This window comes from Lemur catta, chromosome 17 (assembly GCF_020740605.2).
Source record: "Lemur catta isolate mLemCat1 chromosome 17, mLemCat1.pri, whole genome shotgun sequence".
NCBI lineage: Eukaryota > Metazoa > Chordata > Mammalia > Primates > Lemuridae > Lemur > Lemur catta.
In genome coordinates this window covers 23,697,148-23,716,227 of record NC_059144.1, presented here as the reverse complement: position 1 = coordinate 23,716,227, position 19,080 = coordinate 23,697,148, and the positions used below count along the sequence as shown (strand labels likewise).

General features: G+C 42.9%; 2 protein-coding genes across 3 annotated transcripts in view; both read left to right on the top strand.

Annotated features, from left to right (window-relative positions):
• Positions 1–7,435: 7,435 nt before the first annotated feature.
• The window catches only part of LOC123622425 (agouti signaling protein), a 202,413-nt gene continuing 190,768 nt past the window's right edge, over positions 7,436–19,080 (top strand). For both annotated transcript variants that reach the window (XM_045528788.1, XM_045528786.1), the window contains exon 1: positions 7,436–7,505. The gene's annotated coding sequence lies outside the window, so the exon portion shown is untranslated. The remainder of the gene's footprint in view (positions 7,506–19,080) is intronic.
• RALY (RALY heterogeneous nuclear ribonucleoprotein) overlaps positions 7,441–19,080 on the top strand; it is a 53,133-nt gene continuing 41,493 nt past the window's right edge. Inside the window, exon 1 of the mRNA XM_045528783.1 lies at positions 7,441–7,505. The gene's annotated coding sequence lies outside the window, so the exon portion shown is untranslated. The remainder of the gene's footprint in view (positions 7,506–19,080) is intronic.

The following is a 19,080-nucleotide window of genomic DNA, read 5'->3' as shown; positions in this document are numbered from 1 at the left end:
CACAGATGGAAGTGTAAGCTGGCAAGCAGCCTCTGGAGAATGGCCATTGGTGGGGAGGGCTAGCCTTGGATTCAAGTCTGGGCTTTATAGTCTTAGGAGGGTCCTGAGAGCTTAGTCAGGTGACCAAGGCAGGGGCTCTCACATGGACCTGGGCCTATTTATAGAATAAAGCACCTGATTTTGTTCCTTCTAGAGGGTGAAGCCTTGGTGGTCAGCACTCACCATATCCTGGAATACCATCAGAGCCCCACAGTTAGCTATGGTATAAGAATAATAGGGAGGGAGGGTTGATATCCAGGCCTTATGGGTGAGAGAGTCAGAATTAGTCTGAGAACTGGATTTGAATTGCTAAATCCCATCTGAAATGATAGAGCTAGGATAGGCAGTAAGCGTCAAGGTAAGGCAAGGGACTTTAGAGGCTGACAGAAGCTAATCTTTAGGTTAAAAAAATAAGCCTTATTAGATCTACAAGTTACTTCAGCTTAAAAACTTGAACCATTTGCAAATGCTGGCTCCTCTTCCCAGAGACCCTGCCTTCCTTTTCCTCTGATCATGGCTAGCCAGGCATGCCATGGCTAACTCTGGGCTATAGCATCCTTCAGTCCTCCTGCATCACATTGGGCCCTCTTCTGTAAAGCCCCTGATAGTGCTAGGTTTACTTTATCTTTGAACTAACGGGATTGAACTAGTAGACTGAGGCCCTAATGTTCTATACTCAAGAGCTCCTTTATCTACCAGACCTGAAGTTCATCCTTAGGAAAAACTGCAAACCCCACCCTTTTACCTACAGTTTTTACTTAACTGAGCTGAATCCCAGCTAAAATTCACAGATTCTTTTTTTTTTTTTTTAACCTGGCTATCTGCTTTGTGATTTTAATTTTTGGGTAAAACTGGCATCATCTCTCAGGTCTTGGTCTCTCACCGTGGAACTGGGGTTTGGGGCCAAGTTTGCATTTGCAAAGCATTGTCATTTCTTTTTGAATACCTATTCGAAAACTGATACGGGAGTTTGAAATTTGCAGTTCCAGCCTCCACATCAAGGACACCTCCAAAGTCATTCTCTACTGTGTGAAGTCTGGGGGATGTGGGATGTACCCTGGTTAGGAGTAAGAAGACTGGTCCTGGCCCTGCCACTGACTTCCCTCTGTGACTTTGGACAGATCTCCCTGCTCTATCCTACCTCCCTTTCTATAAAAGTGGGGCCCTTCCAGTTCTGGTTTCATCAGGGGCATGAAAGCCATCTTCTGTACAGTCTCAGTTGCACAGAGCACTGTCTGGCCCAAGCTTTGGTGTGTTGGTTACTGATTATAAAGCCTTAGATTCTTGCTTGCAGCTCAAGAGGGGGAAGGGGAACCATCCAACTGTCTCATTAGCATGGAGAAAAGAAAACAGTAATTACTTGTGCCTCCCTTGATAATTCCTGCAGGGTTGTTCTTGTAGGGAAGGAGGAGGGGAAAAAACTGGAGACAGCTTCAGCTGAGGAAGGAGAAATGCGGTTAGCTGCCCAGAAAATGCAGAGGGAAGAATGATTGTCTCGCATGTCTGTTATTTCTGTGGACCTTCCTCCAAGCAGCCTGGAAACTGCCTAGATTGAGTTTCATCTATGTATGGCATGTATTATGTTCTCATATATGGACATGGGTTGGGCTCAAGAGCCCTAATATCACCTGTCAGTGAGAAACCAGCTGTCCCCTAGGGCCTCCTTTTTGATATGGTGGGCATCCTGACACCTGTCTTTTGTGGGGAGTTAGGGGAGGGTTTTACTGAACCATTTTGTGTCCTGGGTACATTTCTATTATTTTGTGAGGTCATCTTTTTAACCCCCACAGCAACATAGCCAGTTGGTTTATTATGCCGGGGCATAGGCATCTGTATAGTAGAGCCAGTCACAGGAGTCAAGGTCAGATATCCTTGTGAGTGGGAGGAGTCTGGTAGAACTGCAAGACCATGGGGTTTGGTCAAGGCTGGGATAAGCAAGCCTTACAGAACAGTTGAGGCAGTTTTGAGGCTGAGAGGTTAGGAGCAGCCAGAACAGAGGTAGCAAGTAGATTGGCAAGCTTGGCTCATGGGACAAGGGCCGTTTGTCCTGTGCCAGTCGTTTCCTCTCTGTGTGTGGGCAGTCATGAGCCCTCAAGTGCTGACTGACTGTAGCAGAAATGGGTTGGAGGCTGCCTTCAGGTGAGCCCTGCCTGAGGGAGCCTGGAGCTACTAGCTCTGATTATCTCCTGGTTGCTCACTCCTGCCTTTGTTGCCACCCCAGAGGCCTAGAGAACCCAGCTTGCCCTTTCCTTCCTCCCCTGAGGAAGATACCACATCAGCAACACCTCTTTCAGCCAGTCTTCCTGCCGGCCATGTGGCTTGCTTATTCTAAACAGCAAGGGTTCTATAGGGACATGCTATTTTTAAAAAATTTGTTTTTCAAATGTAGGAGAGGATTTCTTCTGTCAAAATCTTCCTTCTTCTGCCCCCCTGAAATGCTCCCTTTGTCCTGTCCCAGGCCTTTTGATTACTTTTTGATATTCAGGCCCCAGGCTTCCCATAATTTTCTCTCTTAATTCACTTCCTGGCTCCTTTCCCTAGCCTCCAGCTGTAGATTCCTGGTTTCTGTATAAGTACTCCTATAGCATGCTGTCCCATTTATTTCTCTCAATAACCTATTTATGAAGCAGGAACCTTTTAAAACAAATGTAGGAGACTGAGGCATAGAAGATAAGTACATTGCCTAAGGTAACAAGTCTAGTGAGGCAGAGCTAGAATTCAAACCCAGGTGTCTCTGATTCTAGCGCTCTTTACCACTAAATTACCTTACTGTTACTTGCTCTAAGCAATATTTGACTTCTAGTGGTTCTTGGTGTCTGCTTGCACCTGTTGGGATTTGTGTGCATGTAGTTTTTGAACTTTATATAGTCTTGGTTGGTGTCTGACTGTCTTTTGATGGAGGTACAGACGGTGTGACATTGTGTCTGCCATAGCTCTTGCTAATTCTTTCACTCAGGGCAGATCACTTTAACTGAAAAGGTAGTACAACTCACTGTTTTTTAAAGAGACATCTCCTTATTCCTTCTTTACTGCTTCATATCAAACCAGTCTCAGATTTAAACAGTTAACCTGCTCTTGTCAGTCTTGTTTGATCCACCTTCAGAAAATCCTTCATAAGAGCAGATAGGAGCACCCTCCTTTTACAGATCTGAAAACTAAGGTCCAGGAAGGTGAAATGAATTGTTCAAGGTCACACAGTGAATTAGAGGCAGAGCTGGAGCTAATCCTTAAGTTTTCTGACTCTCAGCCTAGTATTCTCTCTAATTTAGTAAGAAAGAGATACATGCGTATAATGTGCAGATCAGACCTAAAGAGAATTGAACTGTAGATCTAGAGGATTCTGAAGGGACCCTGCCTCCTCCATCCACATCTTCACCCCAGGTGAATTCCACATTTGAGGAATTTAGCAGAAAGGGAGGAAACACTTTCCTTTAGAACTCAATGAAGCTTTCATGACAGGGAGCTGTGGGGAAGAATCTAGAGGATGTCAGTATCTCCTTATCCATGAGGAAGGATAGATTCCCAGGGCTTACTAGCCTGGAGTAATGCTAGTAGGGAGGAAGCAGTGGCAAGAGGAAGAACCTGTTTGTCTTCTGATCTCTGCAGGCTTGAGCCTCAACCAGGCAGGTGTTGGGCTGGGACAGGACCTTAGTGAGGACTGAGGATGGAAGCCCTGAGGAGCTTGTCCTTAAGTGCCTCACTTCACATCCTGCTGACAGTCCAGGATTTGGACAAGTAAATTTCCTTCATTTAAAATTCATGAAGAGGAATTCCTACTACTGCTCTTTAAAAAAAAAAAAAAAAGTCCTTGGTTTTGGAAGCAGAAGGAAAAAGAAACCTTTTCCAAAGTCTAGGCCTCAGACATTTCACTCCTGCCCAAGCTTCTCCTTCCTTACCTGCTCTCCTTCAGCCACCTTTCTCTCCTTCTGTTTCCTCTGTTCCCTGTCCAACATCTCTTCTTAGCCTTTCTCTCTTCACTTCTTCCCTAACTCGTGAAAACAACAGTAGGAAAGGACACCTCAGCCAACAGATTAGTAGTATGTGATTTATATAGCTACAGGGGCTGAGACTCAGAACATGGAGCTTGAGATTTTGGACCTTACTTTTTAGTCCTCAGAATAAGAGTTGATGGGGCAGGTGTTTATTTATTTATTCACTCACATGTTCCCCAAATACTTAGTACCTCCTACCTGCCAGGCTCCTCTATGTTAGACACTTGTGCTGTCACAGTGATGAGACCCTAATGACAGTCTTATGGGGAAGATATAGTAGTAACCACCCCCCCACATCAAATCATTGAATTTTGAGGTAGAAAGAACTTTAGATATTCTGCTCCTCCTTTCATGTTGCCATGTAATGAAGTAAGGCAGACCATAAAGTAAGGGAAACACATAGACTTTGGAGTAAAGTAAAGCAGACCTAGGTTCAAATTGTAGCTCTGCTACATACTACCTGTTTGACCTCGAATGGCACACTTATCCTGCCTGTCTTCAGTTACCTTGGTTGTAAAATGGGCATGCCATCACCTGCTTCACAGGTTGTTAATGAGGATTAACAGTTTAACACCTTGCCCAGTGCCTGCATAGGGTATAGAAGCAGCCCTTGTCTTTCTCTCACCTAAATCAGGGACTGGTGTAAATCCTTGCTCCTTCTGTGAGCTTCTGAGGTCCACCCCAGGTCAGACTTTTACAGTTCATAACACTCTGAACTGTTAGAGCCTGCCTAATATTCTTAGTAGTCCTTTCAGGAAGTCGCTACAGTTCCACCATGACTGCAGAGTGCCTAAGGATAAGGACTGTTCTCAATCGTCCCTTCATCCTCCGTAACACCTAACTCAGAGCTCTTTACACAGTAAGGCCACTATCAGGAAATATTTTTTGACTGATTGCATAGAAGACTCGTGTATGTACTCACTGTTTTTCAGCTGACAGAGTTGTTAAAAACCTGGCTGGGAGACTCCCATCCTAACTCTTGCCCTTTCCTCACCTGTTATAACATCGATTCTCACAGAATCCCTATATTGGTAGTGTGGAAATTATATCCCTGTTTTGCAGATGAGGAATCTGGAGCTCAGGTTAGAACCCAGGTCTCTTGTCTCTTAGATCCAGACTGAGATAAGAGTAGGAGGAATGGGAACAGAAATCTTAGAACTGACCAGGTCTCCATACTTTGGAAGCAGTAGGAATCTCTACAGGAAAGAAGGGGAACAGAGGAACTGTATTCCTGAGGCCTTAGCTGATGGTGAGGCCAAAGCTGAATGTAGCCACAAGCCAGAGATGTTTCAAGAACAGGGTAGAGAAAGAGTGGTGAGAATGGGTTCTGGATAAATTCATAGATTAATTAGGCCTTGAAGATTAAGAAGGGTTTGTATATGTACAAATGAAGAAGGGCATTCCCGTGAGAGAACATCATGGATGAAAGTATGGGAGCTGGAAAGCCCACAGTAGAGGTAAGGGCAGGTGATGACTAGATCATGGCATACCTAGAGAGCAAGGCTGAGATGATTGGGACCCATTTTTGAGTGGCATTAGGACCATTAGTCTGGCAGTGTGAGTCCAATGGATTGAAGCAGGAGGGTGAGGAGAGACAACTATAACCTTCTGTCCTTGTAATGTCAATAAATTTTAAGAAATATCCCAAAAGTGCAGGCAAGAGATAATGTGATCCTGAACCAAGAGGAAGTTGACCCTGTAGGGAATAAAGAAGAATGGTTTGGATATAGGGTTCTTAGAGCAAAAAAAAAAAAAAGAAAAGAAAGAAATATCCCAAAAGGATTTGGCAATTGTGGGAAGGAGGGGTTTAGAGCGTCAACATTTGGAATCTAAGTACCTGGGAGAGTGGCTATATCACTTGCAGAGCCATGGAGACTGGGAAGTAGGACGTGAGTTCAGTTTGACTGGCTGGGTTGGAGGTATTGATAGTCCGGTCTCCTTACAACCCACCCCCTGGTGCCTCTGCCTTGTCCTTTGACCTGGAGCTGCAAAGATCCTTCAGTTCCATGTGTTTGCTGCATGGTTCCAGGCTTGGAGCCCCCCACGATCCCTCCGCGGATGTCTTGGAGCAGCTCCTACTCCCTCTGTGAAATAAGACAGTGCTTAGCCCGGTACTCAGTCTATTTCCAAGTGTGCAGTAAAAGGCTATTAAATGGTTGCTGTTGTTATCATCGTAACTTTGAGATCACAGTAGCTAGAGATTAGAAGAACCTTTGGAACCAATTGGCTGAAGGACTCTGGAGTCATTCAGCTTGTATTCAGTGTAAAGCCTGGACTGCAAGTAAATGGAAAAGGACATCAGGCTTGGGTATAAATGGGTGGGAGCTCTCACCTATGTCAACTAGAACTAGAGAACACGTTTTTGCCCTCTGTTTTTGAGAAGTGGTAGTGTGTGGTTTAGAGGGCAAGCCCTGGATTTGGACTACTGGGTTCAAGTCCCAGCTCCACCATCTATTAGCTGTATGAATTGGGCAAATTTACTAAACTTCTGTGCCTCAGTTTCCCCATTAGTAAAATAATACACCAACCTTCCAAGATTGTTGTAAAGATTAAATGAGTTAATACCAGTAAAAGGTTTAGAAGAGTGCCCGATATGTGCTACTGTTCTCCTCATTCCAGAGTCACCTCTACCCCACATTTCTGAAACTATGTAGAGGTTCTCTGTTTTTCACTGTCTTCACCCAGCAGAGGAGGGAGGCAAGCACAGAAACCTGAAGCAATCTCAGAGTGCTTGAAAATTTGTCTCAGCTAGGGTCCAGGTTATATAAGCCTGGAGGAACCTGACCCAGGGGTGAGACAGAGTAGTTGTCTAGAAGACCTGAGTTCCACTCCCAGTTTTACCACTGATTTAACTTTGATCTTGGGCAAGTCACCTGACCTTTGAGCCTTCGTTATCTCATATGTAAAATAGAGAACATAAATAGTTCCTCCATGGGTCTAGTATATGCTTCATTCTCCCTATCACTCCATTCTAGCTGTATTGGTCATCTTGTTCCTTAAACATACCAAGCTTATTCTTGCCTAAGTATTATGGTACAGAGCCTTTGCACTTGCTATTCTCCTTCTCTAAAACACTCTTTCCTTGGATCTTTGCATATATTACACCCTCACTTTATTCAGGTTTCTGTCCAGATGTCACCCTTTGGAGAAGGGACTTCCCTGACCATTTCATCTAAAATTAGACTCTGCTTTAACCCTTGTTATTCTTTCTCCCCTTACCTTGCTTTATTTTATAGCAGTTAGCACTACTTGAAATTATATACTTAAAATAATTAACCTGTCTTTACTAGGATGTAAAATGTGTGAGGGCAGGAACTTTGAATGCCCACGCTGCCCTGAGTTCATGCCTGTTCTGAGCAGGACACCTAATGGTCTTCTCTCTCTGTTGTAGGTGAGCCTTGTTCCCAGAGGCAGCTGGTGCTGACCGTGTAACCTAAAGGAGGAAATAGCTGGCTAAGCACAGCCTTGGTACTGGTGAGTGAGGGTGCCTGGGAAAACTCTGGACAAGCTTGGGCCAAGATAGAGGGTAACTAGTTTGGGGATTAGTTTTACCTTTAGTACAGATAACTCACAGGTGATTACTTTCCTATTCCATGTCTAAGAGATTGGATGTTGGCTTAGGCAACGTCCTGAACTGGGAGAAGGGTTGAGATTCCTTTCCTAGAACTGCCATGAGAATATCTGGCATCATGTGCCATGAATAAGGCAGAGCTGGCTTGTTTCCTCCCTGCTTTTGCTGGAGGTTACCTGGGGACCTGACAGCTATACCTGTCCTCCCTTAAGCTCTTTAGTGTGTTCTCCCAGCCCTTAGAGACTTTCCTGACTTTGGTTTCTACTGTGACCTATCAAGCCCATACATCAGTTTCAGGAAATCCTATAGTTTTCTCAATCCTGCAAAATGTGATCATGAAAAGTGATGAGGATAGAGTGATAGAGTAGGGCTTGAATGAAGGGGAAAGTCAGGGGAAGCTCAAAGGGAAGACCACAGATGGTGAGAAGGGAAGGAAAATCAGTACATTAAGAACTTAATGTGTTATGGATCCCATTTAATCTAGACAACTCCTCTCCCTCTTTTTTTTGAGATGGGATCTTCCATTGTTGCCCAGGCTGGTCTTGAACTCCTGGGCAGGTGATCCTCCTGGTATTACAGCTATGTGCTACTGCACCTGGCTCTAAAACCCCATTTTTATAGATGAGGAAATTGAGGCTTAGGAATCTGAAATAACTTGCCCAAGGTTCACACCTGGGAATTCACAAAGCTGATGTTAGGACCCTGTTCTAACTATAAATACCATTGTTCTTCCTGATTTGGCAGGCTTTCCTTGGGCTGCTAATCTCGCTGTAATTCTGATTTTTCTTACAGCGTTGAAGAAGACAGACCTCCTTAGAGATTGAGGAAGGAGATTCAGTTGAGGGACCCAGCAGAGCAGATAGGAGTTAGGGGTCCCTCTGAGCAATGGTATTTCTGAGAGGGCTAATAGTCTGAAAGATAGGAAGAATCTTCAAGCAGGCAGAGGTTGCTGTGACTGGAAGGAGAAGAAAACGTCTGTAACACATGGAGTCCCATAAATACTTGGTCTAGCACAAGATAGGGACCTGGAGAGCTGGGTTGAAGTTAGGAAAACCGGTTTTAATCTTCTCTCTCCACGTGTGCCCTTGGACAATCTTCATTTCCCTACTTGTACAACTGGAGTGCCTCCCTGTCCCCCTACATGTCTATTGTGTGTGTATCAACTATGCAGGGATGTTATAGGTAATCAAATGAGAAATGCATGCTGAGAGTCTTCGTAAATTGTAAAGCAGCATGAATGAAACAGGAAAGTGAGAAGAAAGCATTACAAATATGTCTGAGTTCATTTTGTGTGACTGTAAAGGAATCCCTGAGTCTGGGTAATTTATAAAGAAGACAAGGTTTATTTTCTGATGTCTGGAAAAGTTCAAGATTGGGCATCTGCATCTGACGAGGACCTCAGGCTGCTCCCACTTCTTGGTGGAAGGTAAAGGGAAGCCAGCATGTGATCTCAGCATGAGCAGAGATCACATGGCAAGAAAATAAGGAAGAGAGGGGAGGTGCCAGGCTCTTTTTAACAATCAGCTCTCCCAAGAACTAATAGCAAGAACTTACTCCCCTCTACTTCCCTCCCAGGGAGGGCATTCATCTATTAATGAGGGATCTGCCCCCAATGACGTAAACACCACCCATTAGGCCCCACTTAAAACATTGGAGATACAATTGTTACAGAAGGTTTGGAGGGGTCAAACATCCAAACTATAGTAGTTTTGGGGCACCTCAGTCCCCAAAGGTAAAAGGGAGAATTTTTCTTTTAAAATTTGTGCTGTAAATTTTCTCCCATGCCCTTCTCCTCTCCTTCTGCAGGCCCGACGCATAGCTCAATCTTTCCACAAGGAAAAGGATTCTGGGGCATAGATGACAAAGCCAGGCAGCATTGGCATCCATAATTTGCAGGGTGCAGGTTTAAGTGCATTCATAAACCCTGGCTGCAAGACTACTGCTGGCATAGATATTAAAGGAGTTTTCAAGAGCCATTCCCAACATGAGTCGCCACTAAGTGACTAGTTCCACTGAGTTGTTACGTTGTTCCCTGCTGTCATCTCAGAAGAGGAAGGCTATTCCTATTTTGGCCCTAGGTTCCCTGCCTGTGCTTCTGACTGCTAGTGGAAAAGGCGCTTACACTATAGCCTTATATCTTGTGGAGGCCATGGTCATTCTAGTTTTCCTACCATCTCGTTTTCTCCCTTGGCTAATGATATGTAGGCCATTTTCTTCATACTCTGTTTAACAACAGTCTGTTCTTCCCTCTGTCTGCCAGAGGGTGCACAGAGGGATTTGGCACCCATCTGGTAATCTTGGGCTCCACATTGGCCAACTCCAACCTTCCCTCCTACTCCAGGCTTTTGCTGCCACCTCTTTTTGTCTTAATTAATCTAAAGTTATGTAGCTTCTAGCCTTTCCCTGCCCTTGGTGCCAAGTATGGATCTTATTTTTCCTGTAATAACTGCCCTATGGGAAAGTTACAATATTGACTGTTTTAAAATATGAATGGTTCCATGTAAATGCAGATAAGTGTATAATATACAGGTATCTATATAATAGCTTTTATATCTAACAGCCTCATTTTTCCAGAGCTGAACTAAAAAACGAGGGTAGCAAAGTATTGTCATCCTTACGCCCTTGTACACTGCTAATTTATTCTTTTTTTTACGTGTTGTTGTAACAAGTTAGCATTCTGGTTTCTAACCCTCCATAAAATTAAAAGCAGCATGTAAAAAAAGGAAGAGGAGCTGCTACGTTAATAGCAGCTAGATATGAGAGCTAAAAGCTGACAGTAAGGGGAGGGGTGAAAGAACGATGAGAAGTTAAGACAGCAGTCTGGAGGCCATTTAATTTAGGAGCAACAGCCCTACAAACATCTATGTACTTTAGTAAGGTAGGGGTGGGGCTAGGTAATTTCTGTGGTTCTAGGTTCCTCTTGAAGGCCAGAGTTATCAGAAAATGTTAAATTGATTAAATATATTAATATTATCAAGCACTATGCTGAATGCTCTACTTAAATTTATTTCATTTTCATAGCAACTTGGGAGGTAGGTGGTGATATTCTTGTTTTATAAATTATTTGAGACTTAGAGAGGAACGTGTAGGCAGTGATTGGAAGAGCTAAGCTTAGAACCCAGAAGAATCTGGCTCCAGAGAACCAAGTTTTTTCTATTATCCTACATTGGTTCTTTCCCTATGACCTAAAGCCCTGGTCCTTCTCGGCCTCTTGGGCCAGTATTATCTCCCCCACCTCCTTTTAAACTCATTCTTCTATATAAATTTTTCTTTTTGGAGACATTTGTTCATTGTATTTGAGCATCTATCATATACCAGGCACAGTTTCAAGTGTTTGAGATATAGCAGTGCATAAAATAGGTTTTCTCTCTTGTAGTTTAAATTCTAGTGAAGGAAAGCTGGTAAACAAATGAATAAATATGAAGAAAAATAAAGCAGGATAAGGGAATAGGGAGAGACTGGATTATCATAGAAGGCTCTCTGAGAAAATAAAATCTGTGCAGAAATATGCAGGAACTGAAATAGTAAGCTATGAGTATATCTTGGGGAATAACATTCCAGGCATGCAGAGTTCAGCAGATTAGAGGCCCTGAAACAGGTGTGTGTTCATTGTGTTTGAGGAACAAAAGCAGGTGGCCAGTGTGGCTACAGATGAAGTAAAGCAAGGGGGGAGAGTGGAATGTGGAGAAATCATAAAGGTAGATAGGGACCAGATCATATGGGGTTTTATTCTGAGTGAGCTAGGAAGCCACTGTAGAGTTTTGAGTAGAGGAATGACATAATACAACATCAATTAAAAAGAAATCTCTGCCTGATTGCACAGCTAGGATTTCTAATGCAATGTTGAATAGCATTGGTGAAAGCAGATGACTTTACGTTGTTCCCAATTTTAGGAGGAAAATATTCTGTCTTTCACCGTTAAGTGTGGTGTTAGCTGTAGGGGTGTGTGTGTGTGTGTGTGTGTGTGTGTGAGTGAGGAGGGGGAGAATGACTTTTATCAGGCCAAGGAAGTTGCCTTTTATTTCTAGTTTATTGAGAGGTTTTATTATGAATGGGTGTTGGATTTTGTTGATTTTGTGGTTTTTGTCCTTTATTCTTTTAAGATGGTATTACATTAATTGATTTTCAGATATTAAACCAACCTTGCATTCCTAGAACAAATTCTACTTGATTGTAATGTATAATTATTTTATATGGTGTTGGCCTTGATTTGCTGAGGGATATTGGTCTATAGTTTTCTTTTGTTATCTTTGTCTGCTTTTGGTATCAGGATAATTGTGGCCTCATGAATGAATTTGAGTATTCATTCCTCTGTTTTCTGGAAGAGTTTGAGGGATTGGTAATACTTCTTCTTTAAATGTTTGATAGAATTTGCTAGAGCCATGTGGGCCTGGGCTTTTAGGAAGATTTAAAAATTACTAATTCAGTGTTTTTTCATGTTATAGGTCTACTTAGATTTTCTGTTTCTTTTTGAGTCACTTTTGGTAATCTCTGTCTTTCTAGGAATTTGTCCATTTCATCCAAATTGTCTAATTTGTTGGTAATTTATCTTCTTTCTTTTTCTTTAGTCTAGCTAAAGGCTTGTCAATTTTGTTGATGTTTTCAAAGAACCAGCTTTTGGTTTCATTGTTTTTCTGTTCCATTGATATCTTACCTTAATCTTCATTATTGTTTCCTAATTTCTGCTTGTTATAAATTTAGTTTGCCTTTTTCTAGATTCTTAAGAATTAGGTTATTGACTTTTGAAGCACTGTGCAGCCTAAACCAAACTCTTTTCAGGCTTGACTACACCTAGGGGCTATCAGTTTGTTCCTCGTGATGTAGTAGTCTCTGGTGAAGTATCTGAAGCTTCAGAGAGGGCCTAATTCTGAAACAATAGGGGAGACAAGTGGTCTACAGTATATGTGTATTACCAATAGAAAGGGGGCTAGGGCTAGACCTGTAGCTCTAGGCAGCTGGGATCCTACCTGCCCTTAAGTCAGCACTGGACAGGCAACAAGGCAGGCCTAAGCTTCGAATATGAGATAGGGGGTGGTGTGGCAGGAAGCCAGGTAACACACAACAAGCCAGAATTCCCCAGGCTTCTGAGGAAGGTTGCATGATATAGCTCTGGAGGAGACTGCTGCTTACCTCATGGACTTCAGAGGCTTCAAGATGGCTTTGGGGGCCTTACTGAACACCTTTGTTCAGATTTGATTCCATTAAATAAGGCTTAAAAGGCAGGTCCCATAGGTAACATTGAGGTGGGAGCAATGCCTGGGCTTGCTGGGCACACACTTGCACCCTTTAGTTTCCTCATCTATAAACAAAGAATAACAGTTTCTACCCAGTCTACTGTATAAGACACATTTCAGATAAGTGCTATATAAAACCATTAGGTACTGTACAAATTTAAGGGACTATTAATGTTAGTAATTATAGTGATAGGGACCTGGGACAGAGTCTGAGAAGGTCCAGGAGCAGTGGCAGTGCATCATCATTCTTCAGGGTATAGGGATGAATGTCTGACCAAGGTGGATCTGGTAGCTTAGAAAGGTGGAAGGCTCATCTGCCAGTGTAATCATCGTATGGCTCCTAGAGGATTCTGTGGGGGGGGTGGAATTTGAGGGAGGCCACCAGAAGCGCCTGTCCCTATTCACTCCCTACCCAGGGATTTTGGCCATACTTTATTACTTTGGTTCCAGAAACAGCTGGCTTTCTTGAGGGTTGCTGTCACAGCAAACCAATAAGGTCCAGCTTGCTTAGTGGAAAAGAATAGCGTGCAAAGGGCTCTGGGCACTCTTGAGTTATGGGTCCCCCTGCTTCCTTCCCCAGGTTCCATTAAAACTAGAGAGGATCTTTCTGTACCACTGGGAGCAGCAGGCCAGAGCAAGAGATCAACCAAACAGAAGAGGGACTGACAGGTTCTAACAGGTCAGATCAGCTAGAGGGCACTCCTAGGGATGTTGGCTGTTGCAGTGAGACAGGGTCCTGAGCTTAAGAATACAACCAAGAGATCAAAATTTAAGGTGGGAAAACAACAGATGAGGAAACCAAAGTCTGTCAGCAGCTATGGTGCCAGAACCCAGAGATGAGGAAGAGATGAATAAAAGGGACTTACCATCACATGGGGTGGAGGCAGGGGGGAAAAACACCCATTTTGTGAAAGCAAAGCACCCATTTTATTAACACAAAGCAGAAATTGCTTCTTTGGAATTATCTGTCATTTTGTATTATCTGAGTCTCCACTGTCTACCCCTCCCCTCATTGCCACCCTCTAAATCCCCAATGTGTCAAGAATTAGTATACCAAGTGCATAAGGCAAGAGACTAAAGATACCTGTGGTGTAACTGGTCTTTGGGAAGATTAATTAGCCATATCTTTCCCACCATTTTTGTATATTCTTTAAAACCTTAGGCCATATGATGTTGGGAAATAGAGGAGGTTTTAAAGCCACATTCACTAAGATTTGGGTCTTTGCTCTGACATTTATTTTCTGTGTGACTAACCTCTCTGAGTTGTAGTTTCCTCATCTGCAGAATGGGAATAATAATACCTCCTTTATATGGTTATTGTGTTGCTAATAGGATATGATGAAAAAACTGCCTGTGCTGTATTGGTGTTCAGCCACTAGTGATTGGAATAAATTCTGATACTAACGTATTCAGTGTCACATTGAAGTAGGAGGGTATGGTAACCCAGGCTTTTAACTGTGTTCCATTAACTCTCAACCTTGGGAAAGCATTTTATCCTTGGGCCTCAGTTTCCTCAGTTCTGCAAAGAGGGAATGATGTAGAAAGTTGATCTGCAGTTGCTAATGTCTCTTTCTATTCTGTGCCTCCAAAGGCACATTGCTCTGTGGTCCAAAGGGATTAAAGAGTCAAGAAGGACCTAAGGAGGAGCCTGAACTTCAGTGCTGCTTAAGGCTGCAGCAGGGGCAGTTAAAAAGAAAGAGCCATCATCTACAGTGAGAAGGTGTTAGAAGTAGCTAGAAGTCTGCTGCAGGGGCAGTGACCTGCCTGCCACCCAGCATTTGGAAAAGAAATATCCAAGAGAAGATCATAATGGCTCGGAAGGTTGGAAACTGAGTAGCTAGCAAGTGTGAGAAGGACCATGAGGCATAGGACCTAGTTTGTGCTCCATATTACTGGGTGTTCCCAATCAAGCTGTTTCTCTTTTTGCATCCTCTGTATCTCCATCTATGAAAATGAGTTAGGTAGTGTATTCTCCAAGGTCCTCTCTAGGGATGATTTTCTGAAATTTTACTATCCACTTCCTTCTGGTTCTTAAGTTGTGTTTGTACCCCAGCTTTTGCTCTTGGTATTGAGGATTTCATTTTATGGCTTTTCAACCAGCCAGGCTTTGTCTAACCCTAAAGTATTTAGAATGCTCTTGAAACTACATTTTTAGACCACTAAGAACCATTCAGTTTTCAAATCTAGAAATGCCTTGGTCCACCTGATCCTGAAAGAGAATGCAGCAGAGTAGAAAGACTACAGTACTTGACAGCAGACCCTGAATTCAGTTCCTGCCAGTACTAACATAATCTTTCTGGACCATAGCATCATCATCTGAATGTGGCAATAGTGATAATAGAGTAGACACATACAAAATTATTATGCAGAAGAGGAAAGAAAAAACAGGCCCAAGAGGCGAAGTCACCTGCTCAGGTTCAGGCTCAGACCAGAATCCAGGTCTCTTGTGTCTCATACCAAGGTGGTCTCCTCTAGAGCCAAGGTCAGTTGTGCCCATATTATGTAGTAGCAAAGATTGGAACTGAAAGCCTGTCAGCTTTCTTAACATCTCTGCCAACTGCCTTCTCAATTCCCCTGTGGCGTGTGTCAATAACACAGCCCTTACTTGTTTTAGAAACAAGTGCTCCATAAGCACTCCTGTTTGATTTGCTTTGGCTGGTACAGGATACAGATGCTCTTAGAATAGCACAACAGACTTTCCAAATCAGCCCATTCCCATTCTGAGCCACTTGCAGCTCTTATCTTCTGCTGGCTGGGGTTTGTCCCCAAGTCTTCCCTACCTGTCATATAAATCACATTTAGTCATCTTTTGTTTTTGCCCTTTCCCTCTTGAAGTAATATTTATTTAATATTTATTGTGTGCATACTATGTGCCAGGTATTGTGGTAGGTACTTTAAATAGATTATCTCTCTTAATCTTTATAACTCATTAAGCTATTAATAGCTCCAGAGGGGAAAGCTGAGGCTCAGTGCAGTCAATGAATTTACTGAGGTCAGATATTTAGTCTGTGAAAGAGCTGGAGTTTGAACTCAGGTTCTGACCCCATAGACCAAGCTCATGAGTACTGTATAAGTACCATACTGCCTTCCTGGCCTCTGGCTACAGCCCATCCACGAGGGTAGCATATTCAGTAGTGCCCAAGAAGAGGCATTTGGTGGCCTAGGTATGATGGGAATATCTTCCATGCCTTCAGTGCATTTTTCCAAGAGTTTCTGCTCTGTTGGCCTCAAACCAACTTCTCCAGAACTCAGGCATGGAGCCCAGAGGATCCAAGCACTAACAGAGAGGCCAGGTTTCCATCTTCAACACGGAACGGATACCCTAGTAAAGAGCATACTTGTCATTTTCAACGCTGAGTGGGGAGAGTATCCCAAGCAATAAGCCCCTACTTGCACACCTAATTCTGAACTGCAGGGAAGGAAAGAGAAAGGGTCTGTACACTTCAACCTTGATGAGCTTCCTCCAGGGACCTAACAGGAGAGGAGATATACATACATGAAAGATTTTAGGTATAAGATTGTTCTGATAGGTTTTCAAATCTGTACTCACTTTTCAGTTTGAAAGCACTTTACTGTCAGAAATAATACTGTGAGAAAATGGAAGGAATCTGCCTTTATGTAGCAGAATCAGAGACTAGAATCCCAAATCCTTAGTCTTAATAATGCTGGTGAGTCTAAGTCCTTCCTGAGAGGGTTCTTTCCCTGGCCTTGGGCTTACCCAATCTTCAGTTGCAAAAGGGGCAGGCCCTTAGTCTCTGTCTGTTCTGAGCCCTCTCTTTTCCAGTTGTCCCCCTCCTCACTGATTTATCCTCAACTGCTAGAGACTTCTAATGAGACCCCTTCTAATGAGAGGTATTTTTAGGCATAGGGTGAGAGGAGTTGTTTTTGTCTCTGCATTTTCCCTAGGACTATTTGCCATAAGATCATGAAATTTTAGGCTATCAGAGTGGGAAGGGACCTTAACAATCAAGTTTACCGAGGAACCTTTTATGTAAACAATATCTAAAACAGCTGCTTTGGTTGAAGCAGCAGCAGGCCTAGTGGCTCAGCCTCCCCACTTCCCTTACCAAAGACAGTCCCTGAGGCATCTGCCTTAAACCTGCAGGGTTCCCAGGATCACTGTCAAACAGCATTGACCTGGACCAGCGTTCTCATTCTATAATTGTGATATTGAGGTCCAACAAAGGAGAGTAAGTAATGTGCCCAAGGTCACGCAGTGAATTAGTAGCAGGTGCCTTGACTCTCAGCCTAGTGTCCTTTCTACTACACTGAACTTTGGTTTCATAAGTGACTACGTATAATACTTTACTAGCATCTTGTGCTTAGGTGTCAGGTTTCTCTAGCCTCTTTACATCTGGTTCCTGTGAGGTAGGCAGACCTGTGGATGTGTGTCAGGGCATAATTCTCATACATTTAGCAAGCATGTGTCAAGTTTTGTTTAACTGATTGGTGCGGAAACCAGCAGAAAGAAAGTAGCTGAGAAACTGGATTTAGGTTGTTATTAGAAGAAGGATTGCTGAAATAAGATTACTAAATTAGATCCAAAATTGGTTAATATCCTAATGAAAATTAACCTTGGGAATTATTTTCTCTGCTTAAAAAATGCTTTTCAGTTTCTTACACATTAACTTCTAACTTTGTAGAGTTTTAAACGTTTGGGCCCTAATTATTTATAAAGAATAAGTCATACAAAATTCCATTCTCCAAGAGTGTCAGATGACTCTCAGATGCATAATAAATAATGTTCTAATATGACTTTAAGAGTCACACAATCATCTTTTTGCCTTATTTTGCAAGCTTGGATAATTTTCCTTAACACACAGCCACTGAAAATAATCAGAACTTTTTGTGTTAAAGCCAGCTAGAGCCATCCCAACCCAAGAAGGCAGCTTTCTGCTCAGGGCACAGACCTGACCTCTTTACTAAAGTTTCTGTGGGTAGCAGCTATCAGCAAGATCTTGAGTTCTCTCGCAGGGGCTTTTGGCCTTTGCTCATCCTAGACTTGTTTCTTTCCCTTCCTCTGGTCAAGGGGGCTCTTTACTTGCTCGCGGTTGCCCTTGGGGCCATTATGGATGCAAAGAGGTTACAGAGTTCCACCTGGAGGAAGTTTATTTTGCACACAGAGCCAGTTCTACTCATAGTAAAGTAGGCATCTGATTTTCATCATGCAGTGTTCTCTCTGAACAGATTTTGCCCATCTTCCCATCCCCATTGCTACTACCCAAGGCCAGATCTTAATTATCTGTCGCTGGGACTATTTTAATTATCAGTTCACTTGCCTCTCTGTGTCTAGCCTTGGTCCCTGAAATACGACCTCCTTTCTCTCTCCCTAGTTTTAAGGCACAGATCTTATTCCTATCACTTCCCTGTTCCTGAAACCTCTAAAATAAATCTAATCTCCTTAGCATGACATTCAAGGCTCTGCAAAAACTATACTCCACTTTCTTTGCAGCCTCCTTTTCCTCATGCTCTCTGTTCCATGGGGGTTCATAGTAGGTAGGAATATTAGGGAAACCAACTTTTGGACAGTGTGAAGGAAGAACTTCCTGATCAAGTCTGCCAATAGAGGTCAGGAAACATTCTTTGTTGTGGAGCCATGTTAAGATACAATTTGATAAACATTTGTGCCAGGCACAAGAATAGGTCCTTAGGGATAAGAAGAAACCAATCACATGGTTAAGGCCTTTGGAGCCCACAATTGATGAAGAAGGACAGGCAGGTAAAGTAAGTAGACTAAAGTGGTGATCACTATAAATAGAAGTGTGTGGAGAGCTTTAGGAGCTTGGAGGAAAGGAACACTAACTGAGAGATCAAGCAAGGCTTCACAGAAGAGGTAATACTTGAGTTGGACTTCAAAGATGAGGTATTTTGGCAATTGCAGAGGGGAGACTGTAGCTTCCCAGCAAAGAAACCAGTGAGGATAAAGGCACAAAGCCTTACATAGGTGTTTCAGAGAAGGAAAAACAGTCCAGTGTAGCCAGAGTATAAGGACTTCAGGAGTTAGGAGTGTGATAAGGGTTAAAGTTACTGAAGTAAATTGGGACCAAACTTTGAAGTACCTGATGTTCCAGGCTTTCATATATATATACTGTGTTTCACATACAGCATACAATAATGATTCATGAATTAAGTGATATGTATTTGTCTATTTGTACATGTATGTAGCTATGGTAGGATGTGTGTTACATTTGAAGAACCATTGAGATGAGGCAAATATCAAAAATTGGAGCCAGATGGACAGGTT